Source organism: Mauremys reevesii, linkage group 1, assembly GCF_016161935.1.
Source record: "Mauremys reevesii isolate NIE-2019 linkage group 1, ASM1616193v1, whole genome shotgun sequence".
NCBI classification, from domain to species: Eukaryota; Metazoa; Chordata; order Testudines; family Geoemydidae; genus Mauremys; species Mauremys reevesii.
Window position 1 is genome coordinate 133,802,564 of NC_052623.1, and position 26,198 is coordinate 133,828,761.

The 26,198-nt window shown below is 41.6% G+C and overlaps 1 long non-coding RNA gene across 1 annotated transcript; it reads right to left on the reverse strand.

Annotated features, from left to right (window-relative positions):
• Window positions 1-1,790: 1,790 nt before the first annotated feature.
• Window positions 1,791-22,366, reverse strand: LOC120398282. Its single transcript, XR_005594294.1, has 3 exons — window positions 22,236-22,366; window positions 2,153-2,235; window positions 1,791-2,065 (listed from the first exon to the last, which is right to left on the reverse strand). It is a non-coding gene; the product is annotated as an uncharacterized LOC120398282 (long non-coding RNA).
• Window positions 22,367-26,198: the final 3,832 nt, after the last annotated feature.

Below are 26,198 nucleotides of genomic sequence, written 5' to 3' on the forward strand. Positions count from 1 at the left end.
TAACAAATTGGTAATAGATCTTTCCTCACTACAATATTTCTTATGCTTTGAGAGAGAGATTTCTTAGCTGACGTATGACATGCAGTATCACATAACATTTCATGCCTTTATACAAGAAACACAGGTCCAAGTTGCACCCTGTTGCAAAAAAATCCACAAGAGGGGCAGCAGGATGAAAATTCTGCAAGGTCTTTTTCACAGTGTTTCCTTCAAATTCTTGTTCTGGGGGTTTGTACTTCTCCATGCAAATAACAGAGGTTTTACCCAAAAGCTCAACTGGCCTCAGCAGTCCATTGGAGGCCAGAACTTTCTCCTTACCTCAGCCAGCTGGGCAAGATGTGCTACATTTTAGAGAGTAAACACAGTACTTTTGAGATATGCATGGATTGACAGTTCTACTGAATGGGTACAGTATTGTAAGTAGCTTTCCTCAAACTGTCCTTCAACACTGTTTAGAAGGGACCATCTTTGAGAATATTTTAGTCTCCATACCAATTCAGTCTTTAATCTCTTTGACTTGTAATAAGATTGCCACTAGTGCCATTTATATTTCAGGTTGTGGGGAGGTGGTCACCAGTCCCAAAGGAATGGAGACTGATATTTAAGTTCAGGTAGGTCTCCAAACAGTCTTCAGAACATAATGACTTTCAGTTACTGATGGATTAAATTTGTGACTTAGAGGTGAACAGGTCTTTAGACCATTACCAATTTCTTGATCCATCCCATTCCCCACAAACGTTTTTGTTACATTTAAATCTGGCTCTTCTGTTTATAATGCTGGATCAATAACAACAAGTAATGGGAACTCAGTAATCCTTCTCCCAAGAGGTCTCCATATCTGATTGATTTTTGGCAAAGGACAATTTTCTGTGATCATATTGAGGCCTAAAGGGACTTCCAGCACTGGAAGAGCAGTTTTTATTTATTCATTTATTTACCTAATTTGTCTTCTGATAGACAATTAACCAAAACATCCAGGGTAAACAGTGACATGCTGTCAAATCTGACAGAAGTTAGGTTGGTAATCCTTGTAATATTCCACACATTTAATGTTATGTCTCTGAACACCACAACAAAGAATGACATCATAGGTCTTCAAGCTGCACTTAAATTAAGCAAATCAGGTCTGATTATTAGGAATTTAAAGCAGTTACACTAAATGGTATCTCGTCCAACACTACTGAATGTACTATGGTATAAAGCCTAAGGAAGAATATGTCCATAATAGCCCCCTTAAGAAATGTAATACTGTGTATATAGTAGAGATGGGTGACCCCTTGAGTGTTCAGAAGATTGGTTTTGATTTGTTTTATAATGGATATGTAGTGCCTGTCTTGAAGCATCTTCATCAGACACATATAGTCAACTAAGAACTGTTGCATAGCTAGAGTGACTATAGTTGACAGCGCCACACCAGACATTGTGTAGTGAAGTTCCCACATCTGGCTAAACCCTGTGAATCCATGAATCTCTGGGGCAGCCCTACAGGCAGTGCCAGGTAGGGTAAAAGTGTGCACCCCTTTGCATGTCAATGGAGAATCGAGAGCACACTGAGCTGGGGTGTTTTTGTCCATCCTGATGACATGGTCGAAGAGCATGCAACATTGCTTTTAAATATAATGACAGATTGAAGGAAGGCCAGATCGCTGCAACATTATGACATTTTGCACAAAGTCAAACCATTTAATGGTCAGGATTTGGCACTGACACCACCTGGAATGTCTATTTGTTGCTCCAAGTCTGCCTGTAATAGCGTCCAGGTTTCTGACCCATATAGCAATATAGGCAGTACATAGATTTGATAGCTCCTGAACTTTGTCTCAGCACAAAGATGTTTCTGCCTCCTTTAGTGTTCAGAGTGACTTCATGCAGGAGGCAGAAAGAAAAACATCTGGTTTGTTGCAACCATTTCAATGCTGCTTGCAGCTAAGTTGGATGAACTCATCAGCTGAGGTGGATGAACTCATCAATGCTCTCCACGGTACTTGACCCTACCTGCACCAGGTCTGAAGCATCCCAACCTCTTAAGTATCCATGGACTTCAATAATAGATTGCACAGCACACCTGAAAATCAGACCATGTGTTTCAGTTCCTATACATGGTTTTAGGTGACTAATTTTAGATACCTATGTTTAAAATTTTTAACAAAACCTTGGTTCAGAAATCTGCTTTTCTTGTGATATTTTAGAACTTCTCCTTGTGTTTCCTGCTGGAATTCAGAAATTCAGTGATATCTGAAAATGGGGAGAAATAAAAAGTTATACAATCTATTTTTGAACCTCAAAAATGATTGTTTGAATTTGGTTTCAGTTAAAGACTGAGGCAGGAAGAGCTCAGTGGTTTGAGCATTGGCCTGCTAAACCCACAGTTATGAGTTCAATCCTTGAAGGGTCATTTGGGGAAGTGGGGCAAAAAATCTGTCAGGGGATTGGCCCTGCTTTGAGCAGGGGGTTGGACTAGATGACCTCCTGAGGTTCCCACCTTAATATTCTATGATTCTAAAGACAGACATTCAGAGTGACTGTTTTATTCAATATGAGCTTGTTCCTGGTATCTTCTGATTGTATGGATAATTTTTTCCATGACAGCTGTTGATTGCCACCAGATCATTTTTATTGAGATATCCTCAAATTTTAATAAAATGGAACTTCTTTTTTTATTTCTGCCTTGGCAAAACCAAGACTTTATTTCTAAACAAAACTAAATAGCTATATGAATAAAATGAGCAAAATAATTGCTTTGACATTCTACTTGAACCATTTGTATGGTACTTCAATCCAAAGAACAAGTAGAATAATATCATCCACTATGTTTATTAGAATTGTAAAAAACTGGTTTTGAGCCAGTATAGAGATCTTGTCTCTATCAAACATATCAAAGACTAATGTTAACAAATCCAATTACAAATATAAGACAAAATATAATTAAGAAATGAAATTAGAAATCAGAGACCTGTTGTGTTTGGTGCATGTAGCAGGAGAGGGCTGTTGCTGGAGTAAGTAGCTCCCAGACTGATTGGGGAAGCAGCCTCAGCTGTGGCCATACCCCAATTAGGGCTCAGCTGGCCCTTATAAAAGGGCAGTGGGCTCAGAGTAAAAAGACTCTCTCTCTAGCCTTTGGAGAGGAAGGGTGTGACGTTATTGATCTAAATGGGGACCATATAGAACATGGGTTGCAACCAAGGTCCTGTAGTGGCACCAAATCCTAAGTAAAGGGGGTCATATAAGGTGTCTAAGACCAGGTTCCGGGTTGCTGGTTATAATTATGCTGTCTGTATGTCTGTATCATTTTTAGTTGAAGTTATGAATGTTGGCTCTATGCTGTCAGTATTTCAAGTTTGTGCTGTGCTTCTGGGGGAAGCCTCCCAGACAAGCTGGTGTTAGCTCTGCCTAGCCTGTTTGATGGCCCATTAAGGACCATTAAGGACACAATGGACCCATGGAGAGAAGGCAGACACGCCTTGTGACTCAGCAAAGTATGCAGGGACTGGCTCATGGGACTCAAGGCTCCATTTTGCTGTAAAATTCCACAGTGAAGACAAAGGGATTCTTACACCTGGAAAAGTCTATATAAGCCTAATGCCTCATCTCCATCTGGTCTTCAATCCTGCTTCTGACCTCTGGAGGAACTTTGCTACAAACTGAAGCTCTACACCAGGGACTGAGGACCCATCCCAGCGGGGGATGTTCCAGAGACTTAATCTGAACCTGCAGTTTGCTCCAGCACTGCTGCAAGCCTGAACTAAGAACTTTGCCATTACTGTATGTAATTGATTCCATTTAACCAATTCTACCTCTCATCTCTACCTTTTTCCCTTTGTAAATAAACCTTTAGATTTTAGATTCTAAAGGATTGGCAACAGCGTGATTTGTGGGTAAGATCTGATGTGTATATTGACCTGGGTCTGGGGCTTGATTCTTTGGAATCGAGAGAACCTTTTTCTTTTATTGGGGTGTCGGTTTTCATAACCATTTATCCCCAGGACGAGTGCACTGGTGGGGATACTGGGAGACTGGAGTGTCTAAGGAAATTGCTTGTGTGACTTGTGGTTAGCCAGTGGGGTGAGACCAAAGTCCTTTTTGTCTGGCTGGTTTGGTTTGCCTTAGAGGTGGAAAAACCCCAGCCTAGGGCTGTGACTGCCCTGTTTAAGCAATTGGTCCTGATTTGGCACTCACAGTTGGGTCCCGCCAGAATCGCTCCGTCACAAAGGGATTAGGCTGCCTGGGGAGCTGAGAAAGGTACCAAGGGTGGAGCAGTGCTGGGGAAGGGCCAGGGAACTGGGGAGCTCCAGCCTAGCAGAGCCTGAGACTGCAGGCCCAAGTAAGGGCCCACTAGAGGGTACAAGGGCTGCTGAGGGGCAGCTCTGCTATAGGTAGAGGCAGCAGGTCCAAACCCAACCTTGCCTGTGATGAGTCTGCCCCAGGGCATGGGAGCTAGTTGGTGACTGGCAGTAGCCTATGACTGAGATGTGGATGGGGAGTGGGGGTTTCCCAGGCAGGGGAGACCCAGAGACTGGAGGGTGTACTGCCAAGAGGCAGCACCATGGCGTGCTAGGGGCACCGGGTCCGGGAGGGACATGGGGACCAGGAAAAGTGGGACACTGGCCTGCAAAGGGTGCTCTGATGGCTGGAGAGCTAATTCCCAGAAGGTACCAGCAGGAGGTGCTGCAGGGGTGAGTTACAGTGCAATATGTAAGAGTGTAGAGGTGGCACAGAAAAACAGCTGAGATTAATAAGGGATTAACTAAAACTGCATGAGGATGTAACTTCTATGATCTTTCAAAGAATTCCACCCTCAAAATTCCCCTGCATGTTCTCAAGTGGCAACATACTCAACCTACAACTATTAGTTAGAAATATTGCATCGTCAGATAAAACTCTTATTGACTGACTATAATCTGAGCACCTCAAAGGGCACTTCTGAAAGCACCCTTTCACAAATGTACCTATTATATAGACATCCTATGCAACATTGTCTGTAATTGAACTGGACATACTAGGTTCTGTGGACACACAAAATTCTAAGTTGTCTTGTCTGGGACAGATTATTTCACATATGCCTACTTTGTAGAAATCTTACACCTTCCTCTGAAGTATCTGGTACTGGCCACTGTCGGAACCAGGATACTGGACTAGAGGGACTTTGTATTTGATACAGTGTGTTCCTATGTTCTGTAAAGAGGAAGGAAACATTTAGGGGCATTGCTTTCTGTGACCACACTTCTGGTTGTGCTGGTTGGTATGGGGCACCAGAAGTTCTGCTCAAGGTGTACTCCACAATAGGAGCTCAGTATTTTTCCACCATCTCTCCACATACACTCTTACCCTCTCCCACATACCCCTACCTTGCTGGCAGCTAGAACTGTTTGAAAAATATTCCAACAGAACAGTTCTCCATCAGAAAATGCTGATTCAATAAAATCAAAATGTATTGCAGGAAGATATCAATTTAGTCAACCTTTTTGTCAAAAATGTCAACAAAACATTGTTTCTATTAAGTCAAAAAGTTTCATGTAGCAAAGGCTGAAGTGCTTCATTTTGACTTCATTGTTTAGACTTTTATATAGCATATTATATTATGTCATCATATATTTTATATTGTTATTATTACTATTCATAGTAGCAGTATCTCCATCTTCAGATGATCACAGCCTTAATAGTGGGAGGTAGCGGAGAGAAGTAATGGATGTGTAAGAATGAGAGAAGGGAACAGAGACAATTGGGGAAAGAGAGAGTGTAGGTGTAAAACTAGGAGAGAGCATGAAAAAAGGGGGAAAGAATAGAGAAAAGAAGTGGAATGGGAAGATAAAGTATGAAGAAAGAGAGGGAGGAGAGAAAGAAAACTAGGGATTAATGGAGGCTGAGAGTTAGGGGAAGGAGTGGGAAGAGAAATATTTTTGTTTCTTTTCACCCCTTGTAAAGACTGAGATAAAAAGAAACAGGCGGACAAAGAACAAAAGTAAACACAAGGGAGATCTAGTAAGTTGCAGGGGAAAGGGGTGTTAATTGTCTCGTAGAAAGTTTTCTGACAGTTGTGTTATAATAAAATCTACACAAATGTTTGATTTTCCCTATTGGGGCACATCAGGAGCACAGCTGTATAAAAAGGGGACTTGGGGAGAGATGGATGTAGCTAGAAAGTAAGCAGCGTCCCTCTGTTCTTACATATGGGGAAGAGAGAGATGGCTTTAGGTTTGTTATTTTGAAGTGTTGATTCTGGGTACACATTTCAATATATGTGGGTCTAAGGGGAAATATTTAAATGTGATTGTAAACCTGTGGTTTTGTTGAACATTTCTTGGTATATCCCATTGGCAAGTTATTGTAATAGAATTCCATACTAATTCCAGGCTAATATTATTTTTCATGATTTTTTTTATTTGAAATAACATGCTGTTAACGTGGCCCAACTGTGGCTATTTGGCTCTATCACCAGGCCAGGCTGGAAGCCGGAGCTGGGTCGGGGTAAGAGCTTCACAGGCAGATGGTGGGAGCTGTGGACCCTCTGTCTGCCCTGGGTGTCGGGTCAGGAGGGCAGGGACATGGGTGTCCAAGCCAGACTCTGGCTTGGCTGGGGTCAGGCCTCGGGGGATGAGGAGGGACGGGCCACGGAGGGGCCGTTGCCTCATGCCCCCCCCCCACTTTTAGACAGAATCCATCTAGGATAGGAGTTCAAAAGATTATGCTGAAAGCGTGCCAGACAAGTATGGGTTTTTTAGACAATAAGGGTTAAATGGATTTCCTGGGGACTATCTAGGGGGAGGTTAATGAAAATCACCCAACTCCAGTGATGCAAAAATGCTGCCTTTTAAGGCTATGCCCTGGGAGAGGGGAGGGTCATTGTCTGCTGATTATGTTACAGAAGACCAAGGTCAAAAGCCCAAGGTGTATAAAGAAATGGGTGATCTGTCCAGCCTTTGTTCCGGTTCTGGATCTAAAACTGTTGAACTTGTGACCATGGGGAAAACCCAGTTCTGGGTTTTGAAGGAATAAAACCTACTAAGCTCTAGGTTGGAGCTGGGAAGACCTGTGGTAAAATTTTTAGCATGTGTGTAGAAATGTTTCTGTTTTTGAATTCAGTTCTTTTTTTTTAAACTTCAAAGAAAAATCTTTTCCAAAATTTTGAAACTGTTAGCATTTTATCGCTTGTCCCCAATTTTGGACCAGTTCTGTTTATCTTACTTTAGAAATCATCTACTTTATGATGTAGAATGCTACTCAAGACTGGACTCACAAAAGTAATAACATGATCAGAACTTCTCTCCCTTCCTCATGGTTATAACCAGTATGGAGTAATCTAGAATGCTGAAAAATTTGTTTCGGGCTAATTTTTCAGAATTTCTGAAAATCCTTAGCTCCCACTCTCTTTACTTTTATTATTTTTGTCCATTTGAACGTACAGACAAATATTCAACAAAGATTCATGTGATCACACAAACAGCTTCTGTATGAGAAGAGAGTTTGTATATAAACAATTGCTAGTAGTGTTTCTTGGGATATATTTCTTGTTCTAGCAACTAAAGAGAAGTATTTCAAGAAAATGGCTACCAATTACTACCAGTTGGAAACTAGGAAAACAAAACATTTGTTTATTTCAAAAAGACACAAATTTGGGCAGCTGGCAAAAAACTGCCAGTATGAAGGACAACATCATTCCTATTCTGTTTCTCTCTCTCTCTTTTTTTAAATTGTTTTTGCTTGCTCTACAAGGTTCAGAGCCACAGGTCAGTATGTTCATAAGGATTCAATCTAGTTCTGTGCTCAGTGGGGAGTTTACTTGATGGCTCTTTGAACTGAGATTAATAGCTTAGCTAACCCTTTTTGATCCTGCCATTTTGAAATGCTTTTAGGAATATCCGATTGAACCCATTTCCCTACAGAGAGCCTCTCCCTCCCACCACCTTTTCTTCTTGATGACTTTCACTGTTTCTTTTTATGATTAAAAGGTTATGGATCCGGCAGGGTTCAAGTTCCACCACAGCCAACCTTCATCAATAATGGGGGGTGGGGGGAGTGTATGATTCCTTTCTACTATTTGTATGGAGTTGTTTCCCAGGTGAATAAACCCTTCTTATGAAAGAATATCATTAGTATAGTGACATCAGTTTTCTTTCACAGTACAGCTTCTCTTCATGCAAATATTCACAAGTGGAACTCATTCTTGTGCAGAAGCCTTCTGGTGTAATGCCTTCCCAAGCACTTAATCTCAGCAGGGAGCTGTTCAGGGAGCCTGTCAGCTAAGTGATAATGCAGGGGAGTCTCAGAGCCCCTCACCAGGTTTCAGAGCCCGAGCTCAGACTTTGACATTCACTGCCACAACTTTATTTATTGCATTTTTTTTTGGCAATGTAGACATGCCTGTAGGTTGGGGGATGGATTCACCTGCCCGTCACTCCTGCACTGGGCCCAAATATTCAAGATGGATTTTCAAACCCACACACCATTGGTCTAACTCTGGTCCAGCTGAAGCCAGTGGGAGTTTTACTATTGATCTTAGTGTAAGGATATTTAAGCCAGTGCCACGTGGTTTTTAAAATCCCAGCCTCAGGCTTTCTATGGGTGGAGCAAATTTCACAGAGTGAGCAGAAATGGAATTTGCATGATTCAGGGTATCTGAAACACTTTTACTTTTATGTAGCTGTAAATCAAACTGCCCTGTATCAAATTTCCCTTAGCAGCTAATATTTCTCAAATTAACATCTATGGCACATGTATTTAAATGTGTTCCATGGGACAGAAATTTCATTTATAGTACACTTCCTTTTGCAATATACATTTTAATATATTTAAGTCTTAAGTTTACTGGGTGTTGCATAGGGGGCAAAGGAGCCGCTATGTCCAGGCATCACTAGCACATTAGCATGTCAGCACTTAAGAGAGCCAACTAGTGTGTGTGGCAAGGTCGGCCAACCAGTGTGTGTAATGCGCATATGCTGTGGTGTGCTGCACAGGCTAGCTTGGGGAAAGTGGAGTTATGTTGGTCAGTGTGTTCCCATAATTCACTACAGCCATCTTTCCTAGCACTCTGCTTCTACCTTTGTATTTCTTCAAAGAATTCAGATAGGGTCTGTAAAAGCAGCAAAGAGTCCTGTGGCACCTTATAGACTAACAGACATTTAGGAGCATGAGCTTTCGTGGGTGAATACCCACTTCGTCGGATGCATGTAGTGGAAATTTAGGGTCTGGCTGTTCATATATGTGCTGCCAAACAGTAAACGCTGAAAATGGGTTTTCAGAATTGCTTGGTGTTGACCTAACAGTACTCCCACTGAAGCCAGTGCGAGGTGTATCACTGACTTTAAAGGAAGCAGAGTTAGGCCAATGCTGAATATTTTTGAAAATCCCACCCTGTCTGTACAATTCTTTGGTATTTTGCATTACACCATTCACAATGCTCAGAGTTCTTTTACAGAAAGGAACAAATTATAAATATTCAATCAATGGAAAATACAATCAGAATTTAATTATTTTTTTCCTTAGTCCAGGTTCTACACCACATTGTTTCATTATTTACTTAGCAATTTAGGATTTTCAGTTTAAATAAAACGTCCAGATATGCTGCTTGCGCACACACCCAATGTTACAATAAGTTTTAATTCAACAACAATTGAGTCTGATGGACAGATCCTCAGCAGGAGTGAAATCAGCATTGCTCCATTCACTTCACTATGACAATTTACACCAGCTGAGGATCTGCTCGTCAAATCTTTTTTAAAATATTTATACCACACTAAGGTGAAAAATATATAGAAACTATAGGCTCAATCCTACCATTGTTACTTATGGGAATAGTCCCATTCAAGGATCAAGTACTGAGTGCATGAGTAAGGATCACTTGCAAGAGTAAAGGTTGAAAGACTAGGCCCTAAGGCAGGGCTGGCCAACCTGTGGCTCCAGAACCACACGCAGCTCTTCAGAAGTTAATATGTAGCTCCTTGTACAGGCACCGACTCTGGGGCTGGAGCTACAGGCGCCAACTTTCCAATGTGCCGGGGGGTGCTCTCTGCTCAACCCCTGGCTCTGCCACAGGCCCTGCCCCCACTCCACCCATTCTCACCCCTTCAGCCTACCATGCCCTTGCTCCCCCCCCCCCAGGCCTCCTATATGCCACGAAACAGCTGAGTGGGAGGTGCAGGGAGGGAGGGGAAGGCACTGATGGGTGGGGCTGCCGGTGAATAGGAGGTGCTGGGAGCGGGGCAGGGGAACTGATGGGGGATGCTGAAATATTACTGCAGTTCTTTGGCAATATACATTGGTAAATTCTGGCTCCTTCTCAAGCTCAGGCTGGCCACCCCTGCCCTAAGGTTTGAGGGTCTGATACAATTCCCAATAAAGTCAATGAAGAGACTGTGATTGATTTCAATGGGAGCTCAATGAGACCCTCAATCTATAAACTGCAAGGATCTGCATAAGGTCCTGTGAGCTCTCAACTCCAATAGTCGTTAATATGAATTGGGATCATTGGGTACCTTTTAGAGTAAGACCGTACATTATTTGTCCACAGGGCCTATGGGCCTATGGAGCAGGTTGCCTCTGTGTGCAGTTCCAATAAATCTCTTCCTAATGGGGGCATTATAGTATACTTATGTAGAGGGAAATATCTAGGGACTTCTTAGAGAGCTTTACATTCAGGAAGTGCTTTGAGGAGATAGGAATGTCTGTGTGGTGGAAGGAAAAAAGGCTGAATGTTGCACTATCTTGGCCCTTTCTCTTTATGCAGGCACACTGAATGTGATGTGACTCCTGCAAGAATGTCAAAACAGAAACTACAAATATAGGGCGGGAAGAGAGAGAGCAATAAACATGGCAGCCTAGTAGATGCCTTTCCCTGAGCAAATGGACATGAAGGGGGATGTGTTCAGCAACTGGACATTCTTTAGATCACAATGGGAAAACTATGAAATGACATCAGAGCTGGATAACAAGAAAAACAAACTAAGAGCAGCCACACTATTAGCTGTAATGGGCAAAGGCAGCTTTGGAAGGACCCATGAAAATCCTAGACGCACTATGGAAGCATTTTGAATGCAGAAAAAAATTCATATGTGAAAGGAATCTTTTCATCAGTTGTAATTGTGAACCTGGAGAACAACAGAGCAATATATTATTAAATCTTAAAAGACTGACTAATTTGTGATAGAGTAGTAATAGGATTAAAGATGATCTTGAATGTGAATGCTTAGAAAGCACATGTGATGTTGCAGTCTATATGATTTTATAAAAATATGCTAATGAGTGACTATAATGTAACTGGAATATGCTTCATGCAAAAGGTCTCTTGTAAGGTATCATTACAAAGCTTATAATCTACTGAGTGTGATCATCCTATTTGTATAAATGTATCACTCTTGTATCTAAAACTAGAAATATGAAATATAACTCTGAGGGCGTATTGTAATTATGCAAAGTGTGGGCAATTAATGGTGGTTTGGAATCTTGACAGCTCCCATCAACCAGGACAATTGACTGTGGATGGCTCTGTTTGCAGGCAAGCCTTCCTGTGAGTCAGGCTAGGAGGAATGAAGGCTTGGGGGGGTCTTACAGTGACATGTGATCATGGCACCTGAACTGGAATCCATCTTTAACGTGGTGCTTTTCCAGTGAGGAGGGGTGGGAACCCAGAGGGACAAAGGATATATGCAAAAGATATATAAATGGGTGGAACAGAACAAAGCGGCAGCCATCATGAGGAATCTCCTAACTACCACCTGAGCTGGAACAAGGGCTATACCAGGGGAAAGGATTGTGCCCAGACTAGGAAGGCATCCAGTCTGTGAAAGAAAAATATTGAAACATCTTTCAGGGTGAGATATTATCTGTGCTCAATCATATTACTGAATTAGGCTTAGATTTGCATGTTTTATTTTAATTTGCTTGGCAACTCACTTTGTTCTGTCTGTTACTACTTGGAGCCACTTAAATCCTACTTTCTGTATTTAATAAAATTGCTTTTTACTTATTAATAATCCAGAATATGTATTAATACCTGGGAGGGGGGCAAACAGCTGTGCATACCTTTCTATCAGTGTTATAGAGGGCGGACAATTCATGAGTTTACCCTGTACAAGCTTTATACAGGGTAAATGGATTTATTTGGGTTTAGACTCCATTGGGAATTGGGCATCAGAGTATTAAAGACAAGAACACTTCTGTAAGCTGCTCTCAGTTAAGTCTGCAGCTTTGGGACATGGTTCAGACCTGGGCCTGGGTTTGCAGCAGGGTTGCAAGTCTGGCTCAAACCAGCCAGGGCACTGAAGCCCTAAGCTGCCAGGGCAGGAAAGCAGGGGCAGAGGTAGTCTTGGCATATCAGGTGGCAGCTCCCAAGAGGGTTTCTGTGATCTAACCCCTCACAGCACACACTAACACTACCATGAGCCATAGACATATGCAAAGATAATGAACAAGCTCACATCCAAATACGGAGGATAGATGGTGCAGACACAGAGATAATTCACCAAGTACTACATGGAAAGCATGAAAATATAAAGATAAATACAGTAGAACCTCAGAGTTATGAACACGAGGGTTATAAACTGACCAGTCAACCACACACCTCATTTGGAACTAGTAGTATACAATCAGGAAGCAGCAGAGACCAAAAAAGCAAATAAAGTACTGTTTTAAATGTAAAAAATAGAGAACATTTTAAAAAAAGGATTTAACAAGGTAAGGAACCTGTTTCTGTGCTTGTTTCATTCAAATTAAGATGGTTAAAAGCAGGTTTTTTTCTTCTGCATCATAAAGTTTCAAAGCTGTATTAAGTCAATGTTCAGTTGTAAACATTTGAAAGAACCATAACGTTTTGTTCAGAGATATGAACATTTCACAGTTACAAACAACCTCCATTCCTGAGGTATACATACCTCTGAGGCTCTACTGTACTACAAAAATTGAGCAAAGCAAATATACAAATACAAAGCAGTGGAGACAAACAAAATGCAAAGGAGGATCTGTGGGTAATGTGGAGAAAAACAATAAGGGAAAATGCCCCACTTATCATGCAAGATAAATGATTATGCTAAAGCTTGCAGACAAAAAAAGCAAAAGAAAAAAAGCACCATATCATGGAAACAACCAGAGACTCACAGGATGAGATTTTGCACATATAGGACATGAACACAGTGTAAAGCAGCAAAAATATCTGTTTTTTAAAGCTCAGACTAGCACAAGATGCCAAGATTAGTCAAGGCAGAGAGGCATACAAACAAACAGGAAAATGAGTGTAAAATAGATAGTTGAGTATCAGTTAATGTTCTAACTTACAAAGAGACAGCATTATTCAAAAGAAGAAACCAAAACTGCAGCCAAGCAAAGCCAAATTAATATTATACAAAGGCAAAATCATAATGCCACACACAAAAATGTAAATTACAGAGTGCCAAGGAAAAGTATACAGCTGAAATTTCAGATAGTACAAACAGAGGAGCCATTGCTTTTAGATAAAATAAGTGAATGCCTGAACCTACTGACACTAAACTGGGGAGAAACAACTGATTCTAGAGACACATAAGCAGAACAAAAAACATATCCAGAGCAGACAATGCACTGTGGCATCCCTGCAGCAAAGCTGCTTAAAGGTTATCAAGATGTGCTTGAAGGGACAGGATGTTTTCTAGGCATCTTACAGCTGGAAATAGCACTGCACCTGCCTCATAGAATAGCCATTGCATTAAGACAAAAAAAATTGGCAATAATAAAGCAAAGGGGAAAAGAAGGCATCATTGTTAAAGTCACAGAGTCCACAAGTTGGATAAGTAGCATGACAGCCATTGAGAAGCCAGGCAAGCTCCACATTTGCATAGACCCAAGCAACTTCAGGAAAGCAAGGAAAAGAGCTTACTATCAAATGCCTACAAGGGTCAAATATTACCTGACACGGCAAAAGCAAACATTTCTCAGTATTTGATGCCAAAGAGGGATGTTGGCATGTGCTACTAGCTAAGGAAACCAGATACATCACCACATTCTGGACACCAACAGGTAGAATGCTGTTTGGAATCAGACCTGCAGTGGAAGAATATCAGCGCAACCAGAGAGCTGTACTAACAGGACTCACTGGGATCAGCATCATAACTGATGACATCCTGGTGTGCGGATGCAGAGACAACATAACAGAAGTGTGGCAGATCACAATCAAAACCTCGACTGTCCACTAGAAAGAGACAGGAAAATAAATTTAAAATTCAATAAAAACAAGATGAAATTGCAGTTGACTGCAGTACCATGTGTGAGACACTTGCTGACTTCGCAGGGCTACAATCTGACCGTGAAGTGGTAAAAGCAGGTGCCTGCATTGAATCAGTTCAGAGACTGTTAGGATTTGTGAACAATGTGATCAAATTTTTTCCAAGCCTCTCAGAGGTGTGCAAACCCTGAGGCAACTATGGCACATAGGTACACTATGGCCATGGTTACCTCAACATAATGCAGTCATTACACGTACCAAGGAACTGGTGGCCAACTATCCCATTCCGAAATCCTATGATGTGAATGAAGAGACGGCCATTAAATGTGGCACAGTTGGGGTTGGGGCATCACTACTACTGTGGTACAGCTTATAGCTTTCATATAATGGTCACTATTGCCAACAGGGCAGAGAGATACCCAAACTGAAAAGGAATGCCTTGCAATAGTGTTCACATGTGAAAAGTTCAGCCAATATGTTGAAGTACAGGATACTAGTCAAGTAGAAGGCGACTATAAATCAGAAGAGAGCGTTTTTAAAAAGCTCCTCCTAGTACCCCAAAAACGCTTTCATGTTACTGAAATGGCAATGCTACAATTTAGATGTACTCTGCACAAAAGCAACTGAGATGTACATAGCTGATTTTTTATCCTGAGTACCCTTGCAGTGTGAAAATATGGCAACTGAACAAGAACATAGACTCCTCCCCCTGATAGAAATACAGAAATGGCAGGAATACAGTGAAAGGATCAACCAAACCTGTGATGTGCCTATGCAGACTTTCACTGGACACTTTAAAACTATGCTGCTACAGCAACACATAATGAGCAGTGAGTCAAATCAATGAGTCAGAATTATTTATTAATAGTAGTTGTCCTATTTACGGCACATTATTAACTGTGTATTGTGGTTAATGGAAGGTTGTTTATTTCCCCATATCTCTGGTATCTGGAGGATACCAGTTCAGATAGCATGCTTACTATAAAATTAATGGACTAATGCCTTGTAGGGAGCCTCAGTGATTGAAAGAGAAGTGTGTCATCATTTGACATTGAGCCAGATTCTCAGATGGCATAACTCAGTGAAAGAAGAGTCAGAGAAGAAAATGGAACTTGGCCTGTTTACACCCCCTGCTAATCTGGCCCATTGTTTTCTCCAGCTGTGACCTTATCTGGACTTGTACAAAAATACTTTGTATGTCCCGTTAAGATGCTTATCCTGCATGGCGCTGATTTAATCTCTCATCAACTTCACACTCCCAGTGACCTTGCTGCAGGTGCTCAGCACCTGGCAGCATCAGGCCCTAGGCCACTGTGATGATGGTGAAGATGGCAGATCAGTCAGGGTTCAAAGTCTTATTTTATAGCAGAAACGTATGCTGTTGAGATATTTGATACCCCAGGCTAAGTGAAAAATGGAATCCCAACTAGGAATAAAATGTCTAGTATCATCTGAATGTTAGTTCTCACATGGCATTACATCCCCTCCACAAATATTTCCACATTGGGCACATCTTTCATTTTGACTAAATGCTTTCAGATTCTCACTAATTCCTGTGTTTCTTCATTTCCAAAATTGAAACCTGATCCACACCACATGGCACTGATGTCTTGATGGGAAACTTCGGTATATGCAGTCAGAGATCCAGTCATGTGTGGGAAAGAAACATATAATCATATGAGAGAAAAGCAGTCCACACTATCTTGTGCAACAGGAGAAGTTTAGAAAGGTTTAGATATGCCTCCCCCATTACCAGTTACATATTTATTCCTTGTTGTAGTGTAATTTTTTTAATGTATCATTTTTGGTTATATAGATACTAGCAACAGCAAAATGAAAGAATTCCAATCCTAAACCAAAACATTATGTCATTATTAATTATTATTCTCTATGTATTTGTGTTACCATGTTGCTTAGGTGGACCAGAACTCCATTGTGCTATACTCTAACACAGAACAAAAATATAATACCTCAGAAAAGACCTAAAAGTCAGATATTGTGCCTTCTTCCTCCTTTTCATAGATTTTTCAATAGATTGCAAGGCCAGAAGGGACTATTATGATCCTGTTCTCCTATTGCACAAGATAGTGTGGACTGCTTTTTTCTCATATGATTATATGTTTCTTTCCCACACAGGACTGGATCCTTGTTTTGAACTTCACGAATTTTTATGTTCTTGGATCCTGACCACTACTTACATCACACTAGTCCTGTTGTTTGGGGCCATGACCTCAGAGGAGAATGAGGAATTGGTCAATTACACATCTATCAATTACCTTAGGACTCAGTCCTGCAGAGATCTGCACATGGCTAGCTTAGTGCAAGTTGAGAAGCTTCTTATTTGCTTTAGACCCAGAAACTGGGGTAAAGTTAATCCATCTTGCTCAGCAACTGGGCAGTTTGTGTCTTAAGCACATGCACAAGGGAGTAAGATGGCATACAGTGCACCTTTACTTTCTCGTGTTGTCACACCATGCCGCCACTTCCAGGGTGTGGAGAGAAGCAGGGTCTGCAGAGGCATTACACCCCACCTTGTCAAGTGGGCATATATTTATGCAGGCATGTTGGGAAGCATATGGTTCCCTGTCCATACATGTTTGCAGTTTGCTCCCTCCCCAAGTGACAGTCTCCCTCCTAGACTGCTCCAGGGGCAGCACAACTCACTGCCTTTACCCCAGCAGACTGCAAACTGAGTGATAACGTAGCCAATGGCAGCATGGTTGAAGTGTCTGGAAGCCTAACTCAGATGTAATGTCTGAACTTGCTCCTACTGGCTTTAATAGAAGCCTTCAGTGCACCTTCAGGTCCTTCAGCTCACTAGCACGTGATTTGCTTAGTCTAAAATGTTGATCCTCATGGCTTCACTTTCCAGACTGAGATGTCTTGTGCAGTGTGTTCCAAGGGTTTGTGGGTTTTGTGGTTATCTTTGCTTATGGTCAGTACTGTTAGTGGTGGGTTTTGCCAGAACGCCTATGCCTTGCTGATGAGCACCTGCAGCAAAGCACTGTTAAAGGGTGAGACTTGTAGCAACCTCCATAGAGCAATGTGGCTGCAGTGGACTAACTGAAATGTTTGTGACCTCACTGAGTACGAGGCTTCTAACCCCACTACCCTGCACCAGTGACACAATCACTCAGATTTTGTTCAGAAGTAAGAATCATCCCCCTTGCCTCAGAGTGACTAGGAGTGCACCTAGCTCAGCTCATTCTGGACACCTTCTGAGCTACTACTAAGTACTGAAGTATAACTCAGCAACCTCTATCCTCTCTGCAACGTACTGAGCTCCTTACAGTGGTGGGGCAAGAGATTACAATTTCCAACAAAAAGTAATGAGCAGTTTTCAACTAGCTCCAGTTATGCTAAAAATCCCCATTTTGATACTACGAGTTTTGTAAATGTCTTGCCTGAACTATGCATTGGTTAATTCATTTGCTCTTTCACATTTATACAAAGAAACTATCTGAATGTATTTTCCTAAGTTTATACCCACTCCTTGCTTCCTGGGATGACTCAAGCCTCTGATATTTAAAGTACAACACTAGAGTTAAAGGGCTATTATTTGGTTTGAGCATTGGCCTGCTAAACCCAGGGTTATGAGTTCAAACCTTGAGGGGGTCATTTAGGGATATGGGGCAAAAATCTGTCTGGGGATTGGTCCTGCTTTGAGCAGGGGATTGGACTAGATGATCTCCTGAGGTCCCTTCCAACCCTGATATTCTATGATTCTATATGTTTTGTTCAGACACCATAGCTCCTTGTAGACAAAGTTATTGTCGTTACTCCTTTTCATCTGACTGTTATCAAATTCTCACTTTCTAAGGTAAAAAAAAAAAAAAAGACCAAATCTAATAGCTAGGGGTCTCTACCAGGTGAGGTTTCTCCAATTGCCAGTACTATTTGGTAGTCAAAATGCTGGGGACAGACAATTTCAAATTAGAGCAATTTCAAAAACCATATTCTATCTCCTAACTTGCTCTTGGATGAGTACCTCATCTGCCTTATCCCTGGCCGGCAGATAGAGAATACTTCTTATCTATCAACTTATATTTATGCACAGAGCACTCTTGTAAACATCAACCTATTATTTCTATCCAATAAACACACCCTTTTACAACCTTTTCACCTTACATAATAAAAAACAGTCCATGTGCCAACACAGCTTCTAATAAAACAATCATACAATGAAAAGCTGCAGAACTATGAATGTCTTAGAAACAGCTTATTCTCTTTGATTAGCCCCTTAGCCGGGATCTGCCCCTTCCTGCTTATCCCTCTTTTCCTCATTCTGTTCTTTGCCATATGCTTTCTTTGGAAGATGTCTGTTCTGGTTATGAGTCCTGTGGGCCTTGACTTGCTGTTACATTGATGCAAATCATCTGCTAGTCTGATGTCTCTCTTGGAGTTCTACAATCCCAATGCTCTTAGAGATTTTTTGCCCTGAGTTTTATGGCGAAAGCAAAGCTTAACTGGGAAGCCCCAGTGGTGTGGATATTGGCCTGACACACTACTTCTCAGGTCCTTTCTCATTTTTAATGTGAGGAGAGAGCTTGAAAAAAAAAGCCACTCTTTATTCCTTACACTTCCAATGTTATCTAATGTAGCTCATTAAAGATGACTTATAATTTTTTTTTAAATTGGATTGTATTTTTTCTTTTCTTTTTTTCTTCATTATGCTCTCTAAAGAGCCTGAAAGGTTTCTTATTAATGTTTTTTCTTTGTTTTTTTGCCTTGGAAATATCAGGAATCTGATCTTTCCCAAATTTTGTTGAATGATCACTGAGAAGCATGAGGATATTTACTATGTTCTCTTAATATAGTGAGGCTGTTAATTATGTTAATATTAATTAGTCATTGAAATTAAATGGACGTCAAAAATAGTTCTATACAGTTATACTAAATAAGTTTTAAACAGCCTAACTAATAGTCCCTCCTTCTCTTAATACAGTGCACAGACCTAAAAAGTCATTATTGGGTTAGAGATATTTCTTGTAGTCACCATTATAAGTATAAGAAATATTGCCGGAAACTGCAATATCTGGTATTCCCCAGAGTATTACTGGAACCTGTGATATCTCTAAAACCAGAATGGACTTTTTAGCCAAATCCACTGTTGCTTTACTTTCTCTCCCTTGTGTCTTACAATGGCATAATTTACATTTGATCTCCAAGAATCATTATATTTGCCAGGTTAGACACAAGATGAAATACTAATGCAATAAAAGGTGGTGGGGAAGGGAGAGGAGAACAGGAAAAATGCATGTGTTTTTTTTTCTTTTTTCTCTTTTGAAGAGGAACAAACTTTCAGGCCCTCCTTACACATCTTCAGAGGAATTTTTTTCCACTTTGCAGGTCAGCTCTAAGTGATCCTCATTCTCATTCCTGACAATAGTGCAGCTGGACAATCAGATCCCCAAAGCCACAGGTGCATGGTGTGCTCTGTAAACACAGGATATTTTGCTGTCTTTCCCAAATCTTCTCTTAGCAAGAATTGTACATATTTTGTAGCATTCCCCTTTTTATCCCAAGCCCTATCAACCTTAAGGTATTTATTCTCTACCTCTTTTACAAATTTAATTTGATAGGTCTTCACCAGATGTCACATGTCAGTTCAGACTTGTAAATTTGAAAACAAGGGCCAAAATTTTCAGAAATGGAAGTCTAAAATTAGGGTTCTAAATTTATACTTAGCCACCTAAATAAATGGTTGATTTTCAAAAGTGCTGAGCACTCAGCAGTTTCTACTGAAATCCTTGTTTTATGGGGAGCACTTTTATCTGCATCTTATTGTTGGATGATTCCTTTTTCTACTGATAAAAGTTATATTGTCTTGACGAAGAAAATTACATTTAATGTATTTCTTCCACGCTTAATCATCCATCTGAACTGCTTGGGAAATTAAACTTGTGTGTTTGCATAGTGGCCATATCTACACTAGGAGTGCTTTGCCAGAACAGCTCTACCAGTATATAGTATAGTATAGCAGCAGTATATATAGTATACTATTGAAGCAAAACACACCTCAGGTGCATGCTGTTTATACAGCAAAATTGCACTTTGGCCAGAATAGCTGGTTCTACACTAGGGATCTCTACTGGCCCAGCTATGTCAGTCATGGAATACAACTCTTTACATCTGCAACCAACATAGCTATACTAGCAAAACTTTGTAATTTAGACCTGTCCTTAGACTCTGTTCTTAATGTATCTGTTGCCCTCAGAAGTTAGTGGCCGGTTGAGATAAGGCCACTTACACAAAAGGAGAGCAGTAAAATATTGGGCGTGAGAGACGTTGATTTTACTTTGCTTCACCTGGCATCACTTTAAAAGTTTGGGGAAATAACTCAATTGTAAAAATAATATTTGTAGTGCGCCTCAAATAAACAACATTATCTAATCATCCAAGGTAAGCTGGGCCAAACCTTTGACTGGCATAAATCAGAACTTAAATAACACTAAACCAGTTTACACCAGCTATAGATCTGACCCTTTACGTTTGTTTTTGTTGTTGCTGTTTTTCCCTTTTTTTTCTTTAAATAAGAGTTTGTATCCCACAAAATTCCAGTTTAGGGTGAGTCAGAGGAAACTGCAGTTCTGAAGCAGCACTAATGCAGCTTGATATATTGCTGATGTTTGAAAACACATCTATGTATGACAGAAATATTTTGCTTATCTTGTATCAAATGGGTTTGGAATGGATTCAAATCTTTTAAATTGGTTTGGAAAGAATGCAACCATTCACTTTAAACTATTAACCCCAAACAAATTTTTAATCTCTATCCCTTTCCCCATATTATAAACATTTGAATCTAGGCTACCAAAGGGAGTGTAATACTTTAGAAGGAATCATACCCAATATGGCAATGCTCATCTTTTCAAGTCCCTTTGCATATCCAAATCAGCATTTTGAGCAGTCTTTGAAATTTAAAGTTAAACAAGTTGAAAATTGTTTTTTCTTTAATTCATGTAGTTTTGATAAATATTGATGGCAGCTTGGTTGTATGGTCCTTTCTACTATAACTCTAATGCTACTGGAAATATACCTGACATTATAGCTGATTAACCAGATCTATTTAGTAAATTATTTCAGTTCTGAAATAGCAGTTTTTTGCACAATTTATTATGCATTTTTGTTCTTATAACAGTGAATCAGTAGTTAATGACAGGCATCTCAAAGTAATTTTTCAAATACTATCCTTTTTTGTGGCACTTCAGTGTGTACTCTGATTAATAGATTCAAGCAGATATCAGCTTAGAGTTATATATGCTTCCAGCAAGTTGAACATTTTTACATATATAAAATGCTTTTAAAAGTGACGTGTGATTAAATCCCTAGTTTTTCATCCCACTGTCAGTCAGAATTACAGTTCACAGTCTGCTCCAATGTGGGACTAATTTCTTCTAAGTTAATTTTTAAGCCAAGCGTGGCCTGAAATCATTTTGAATTATTGATGTGTGGGTATTTTGGAATATGAACTATTTTATTAAGAAACAAAATGTATTTTCTGTTCTAATATCCATAACAAAAAAGTTTTAAAAAGTAAACATTTAAGATTCACCATAATGAATATACATCCTATTTATCGTGAGTGCATATGTTGGGTTCCAACAAATTATTCAAAAGAAAGACAGACTATAAATCTACAGTATATTAAACGGCCTGGAGGAGGAGAACACTGATTTTTTTTAAAAGAAGAAATGGAAACAAAACTGATCCCTTCTTAGGAAGCTGGCCTTTCATGTGCCCCCTCCTTACAAAGATACTCTAGCCAATGGGGAGACATCTCACCCTGGGTTATAGAACTGTAGAGTGGTCATCCCATGGCAAGGCCACACCCCTTGAAAGCACAAAGAATTTGTTTGTGGTTGGGAGGTGGGGCTCCCTGCTCTCCCTTCCTGTGTTGCATTAACGAGCGGAGCTACTTGGGCAGCTTCAGAGGCCACAGGAAGTATGTTGGCATGGGGCAAATATAACCTTCCCTTTTATATTTGACAAAAAAAAAGAAGTTCTGTGTCAGATAGAAAAATCCACTCACAGCAGAAAACACACATACCTGGTATTTTATAGCCAGTCTGTTAAATGGCTGAGTCCAGTCATTTATGACATTACTGGTTCAGAAGCTTCAGCCTGCTGGGCTGAAGTAAATGCACAGGACACTGCGTGGTTACTGTCTCAGTGTCTCTGGCTTGCTGGTCTCACATCAAGAGACTGACCTCTGTGACATCGCTGGCGGAGTGCTTTAGCTTACGGGTCTGATGTCAGGGCATAGGACTTTGTGAGCTGATAGCTCACCACTTCTATTTTACTACTCTGATATCAGTGAAGAGGTTTCAGTGTAGTAACTGGCACAGTATCTCTAGTTTGCTAAACTGATGTCAAGGGACAAGCTGCTGTGAATCCATTTACCACACAATGCAGCTTGCTGGGCTGGTTTCTGATCTTGCCTGGCTCAGTGCCTGTAGCTTGATGGGTAGATATAAAAGCACATGTCTTTGTGTGGTTAGAGGCTCAATATGAGAGCTATACAAAAAAGTGGGGGCAATCACAAAACTTGCAAAAATTTCCTATATTTTAAAAGTATGCTGACCTTTACATTAAACGTCAAGAAATCACAATACTTGAGATGAGAAAGGTAAGACAGCATTTGGGAACCAATTGGGAGCTTATTAATTTATTCATTCTCTCAGATCATTTCCACATTTGTTCTTGGTTTCACAAAGATTTTTGAAGGTAGCTTCTGAACACTAAGATATGTTGGTAGAGGTTACAATCTAAGGGTACGTCTACACTACGGGACTATTCCGAATTTGCATAAACCAGTTTTGTAAAACAGATTGTATAAAATCGAGTGCGCGTGGCCACACTAAACACCTTAAATCGGTGGTGTGCGTCCACGGTCCGAGGCTAGCATCGACTTCTGGAGCGTTGCACTGTGGGTAGCTATTCCGTAGCTATCCCATAGTTCCCACAGCCTCCCCCGCCCCTTGGAATTTCCGGGTTGAGATCCCAGTGCCTGATGGGGCAAAAATCATTGTCGCGGGTGGTTCTGGGTAAATGTCGTCAGTCACTCCTTCCTCTGGGAAAGCAACGGAAGACAAGCATTTCGTGGCTTTTTTCCCTGGATTGCCCTGGCAGATGCCATAGCATGGCAATCATGGAGCCTGTTTTGCCTTTTGTGACTGTCACCGTATGTGTACTAGATGCCGCTGACAGAGGCGATTCAGCAGCGCTACACAGCAGCATGCTTTTGCTTTTGCATGACAGCAGAGATGGTTACCAGCCATACTGCACCATCTACCAATCCATAAATTGGTAAAAAGATGATCATGGTTACCAGTCCTTTTGCATTGCACCATCTGTTGCTGTCGTAAGTGCCCCTAGCTGCTCTTAGCCAGGGGCGCAAAAGCCAAAATTGGGAATGACTCCCTGAGTCAATCCCTCCTTTTTGGTATCTAAAAATAGAATCAGTCCTGTCTAGAATTTGGGCAAGTGTACTAGAGAACTACTGTATCATAGAACCAGAGAGCACAGCTTCTCTGTGTCATATCCAGCAGAAATTATGAGCTGTATGCTATTCACAGGGGGTGCTCCTGCAACAACCCCACCTGTTGATTCCATTCTTCCCCCAGCCTTCCTGGGCTACCATAGCATTGTCCCCCCACTTGTGTGATGAAGTAATAAAGAATGCAGGAATAAGACACAGTGACTTGTTAGTGAGAAATGAGTGGAAGGCAGCCTCCAGCTGCTATGATAGTCCAGACAGGACATTAAGAACTGTGGAGGAGAGGAGCCCAGCATCGCGCTGCTAGTCCAGGGGCAATTGAATCTTTTCTTTACACATGAAGGGTGGGGGCTGATGGAGCTCAGCCCCCTGTTGCTAAGATGACGATAGTTATCAGCCATACTGCACCATCTACCAGGAAAAATTAGGGCCAGGCGCCCTTGATTGACCTAACTGATGCTAGTCGGCATGGTTACCAGTCCTTTTGCACTGCCCCATGTGCCAATAGGCTGATGATGAAGATGGGTACCAGTCATATTGCACCATCAGCCACCCATGGCGGGGTGGGGGGGAGCAAGGATGTTGGTGTTGAGTGCTGCAGCATCGCATCTATCTGCAGCATTCAGTAAAGATAGGGTGACATGTTAAAGAGTCAAGAGAGGATTGTTTTCCCTTTCACTTCTGGGGGTGGGTGAGGGGGTGCGTAAATTGCCGAGCTATGCCCTGACCCACCGCGGACACTGTGTTTGACCCTAGAAGCATTTGGAGCTCAGCCAAGAATGCAAATACTTTTCGGAGACTGCAGGAACTGTGGGATAGCTTGAGTCCTCCAGTCCATGAGCGTCCATTTGATTCTTTGGCTTTCCGTTACGCTTGTCACGCAGCAGTGCGCTGAGCCCCTGCTATGGCGTCTGTCTGGAGATTTTTTAAAAATGATTTTGAATTTTGTCTTCTGTAACAGAGAGCTGATAGAACAGTTTTGCCTGCCCTTACAGCGAGCACATCCGCATGGTCCATGCGGGAGCTCTTTCTTTATTTTGATTTTTAACTGCATCGCCACACGTGCTGATCGGAGCTCCACGCTGGGCAAACAGGAAGTATTCAAAAGTTCACGGGGCTTTTCCTGTCTACCTGGCCACTGCATCCGAGTTCAGATTGCTGTCCAGAGCGGTCAGTGGTGCACTGTGGGATACCGTCCGGAGGCCAATACCGTCGATCTGCGGCCACACTAACCCTAATCCGATATGGTAATACCGATATTAGCGCTACTCCTCTCGTTAGGGAGGAGTACAGAAACCGGTTTAAAGAGCCCTTTATACTGATATAAAGGGCCTCTCAGTGTGGACGGGTGTGGCATTAAATCAGTTTTACACTCCTAAAACCGGTTTAAACGCCTAGTGTAGACCAGGCCTAAGGCCTGGTCTACACTACAACTTTAGGTCAAATTTAGCAGTGTTACCTCGATTTAACCCTGGACCCGTCCACACAATGAAGCCTTTTTTTTCGACTTAAAGGGCTCTTTAAATTGATTTCTTTACTCCACCTCTGATGAAGGGATTAGCGCTGAAATCAGCCTTGCCAGGTCGAATTTGGGATAGTGTGAACGCAATTCGATGGTATTGGCCTCCAGGAGCTATCCCAGAATGCTCCATTGTGACTGCTCTGGAGAGCAATCTTAACTCAGATGCACTGGCCAAGTAGACAGGAAAAGTCCCGTGAACTTTTGAATTTCATTTCCTGTTTGGCCAGCATGTTCACAGAGCTCATGCAGAGCTCATCAGCATGATGTGCACATTGCCGGGGCACATTGCCTGGCTCGTACTTTATGAGAAGTCTATGACCATGTCCCTCTCGTCACTGCACTGCCATCGCCTCCTTGCCTAGTTTTGCGTGAAACAATTGTCTGCCGTTGCTCTGATGGAGGGAGGGGCGACTGATGACATGGCTTACAGGGAATTAAAATCAACAAAAGGAGGGGCTTTGCATCAAGGAGAAACACAAACACCTGTCCCACAGAATGGCCCCCTCAAGGACTGAACTCAAAACCCTGGGTTTAACAGGCCGTTGATTTCACAAAACAAATCAGGTCAATTTCTTGTTTTGATCCATCTATCTTTTACATCTTAGGCTGTCAGCAGACAGTGCAGTACGACTGCAAGCCATCGTCATCTCCTAAGTGCTTGGCAAAAGATGCTGCATTACGATTGCTAGCCATCATCATCTCCTGGCTGCTCGCCAGAAGATGGTGCAGTAGGACTGCTAGCCATTGTCATCTCCTGGGTGCTCAGCAGAAGATGGGAATGACCTGGCTGAGTCACTCACATTTCTGCCCAGGCACCCCTGACCGACCTCACCGAGGTCGGCTAAAAGAGCACCCAGGAATATGACAACGATGGCTACCAATTGTAATGCACCATCTGCTGCCAAAAGTCAATGAGCTGCTGCTGTTTAGCAATGCAGTCCCATGTCAGCCAGCACCCAGGAGATGTAGGGTGACGATGAGCTGAGCGGGCT